Below are 1,582 nucleotides of genomic sequence, written 5' to 3' on the forward strand. Positions count from 1 at the left end.
GCGTTGGTCAGTGTGTCCATCCATGCAGCAGTTTTATTAGGGCAAATTAGAGCGGAGCTGTGCTTGAAAGACAGGAACACAAAACATAAGATTGAGATAAAAGCCATTCATCACAACGTAACAAAATTACACCGGAGAGAGCGGTTTTCCCTCACACTTGTGCTCGTTCTTTTATATTTATTTGGACTAAACGAGTCAGAGTCACAGTTTGACTTGAAGTAGAAGGATGTGTGCTATCAGAATGCTAACCAGAGGTTTTAAAGAGTCTTAATGGTGAGAAAGCSCGGGTCAATAAATCCGCTTTGACAGCGTGCTGCTTCCCTGGGCTATACGGTTGCCTCTGATCACGGGGCTACACACTCACTTTGGTTGTAAACAGCGATGCCCTCAACACACAGAGAAGGAAGAAAAAGTGTGAAAATACACTGAGAAGTTTAAAACAATGGGAGGAAACAAATAAAGAAAAAGCCGATGAGCGTAGAAATAGAGGGCACACATGACAAGAAGTGAGGGGAAGATGATAAGAACAGAGGGGCCAGGGACCATGGATGAAGATATGCAAGAGACAAGAGGCCAGGGTATRGAGAACTGAGGGGGGAAATGCAGGGGTAAAGAAAATGTTAGAAGACATATGTTAGACAGAGATTGGCAAAAGAGAAAYTGTAAGTGAAGAGGACAGACACAGACAAGGAAGAGGTGAGAAAAAGGTTGAAGCTGTGAGATGAGCAGATCTGCACATGGGAGAACTCTGCTGCATTGAAGCAATCTACATTTGCTAGTGGAAAAGCCCATACTGCAAACAAGCACCATAACATGGGCAAATAACATGGAAGCAAGAGAATAGGAAAACCAAATTACACACAAAACATGTGCAACATTAAAAGCAACAGTTCAGATGGACTCTGTTGAAAGTCTATGAACAAGTAATAAATTAAAGGTTGTAAAAACCTGATTGAATGCATTTGGTTTGAAGAAATAACGTTTAATTCTGACCAGATTGATAGTGGCTAATCTGAAAGGGTAAATGACAAGAGGTTTGCTGCTGTCTTTAAACAACACACTCAGAAGTATTTACATTGCTGTCAGTTTTGCATCACAAGGTTGTTTATTTTGAATTGCAAACACAGAGCAGCAGCAGTAAGCACATCAAGTGCAGGAGTTGAGACATTTGCAAAGTCATTAGCTCCATTCCGACATAAAAGTCAAATTAAATAAAAAAAAATGAATATTTCAGAATTTTAAAGTCAAAACAGACTTTGCCAAATGCATCTTTCTAAACTACTTATTTTCTGCAATTGTGACTGAAACCTGCATAAAATTAGCTGAAGAGGCTGAAAGCAAGTTATGAAAGCTAAAAGAAACAAAACACCCAATATAAGCTAAAAAGAAGCCAAACACAAGCTAAAAGCTAAACATATAGCAAAAGTAGAAAAAGTGTAAAAGTAACAAAAGGCTGACTAAAAGGAGCGAAAATTCTTGCTAAAATCAAATTGTGAAATGTGTGGCAAAAATTATACCTGCTCGCACATAAGCAAAAAAACACCACTACTCATGGGGGACTTAAGCCTAGTCTGGGGGGGGG

Source organism: Austrofundulus limnaeus, unplaced genomic scaffold, assembly GCF_001266775.1.
Source record: "Austrofundulus limnaeus strain Quisiro unplaced genomic scaffold, Austrofundulus_limnaeus-1.0 Scaffold95, whole genome shotgun sequence".
NCBI classification, from domain to species: domain Eukaryota; kingdom Metazoa; phylum Chordata; class Actinopteri; order Cyprinodontiformes; family Rivulidae; genus Austrofundulus; species Austrofundulus limnaeus.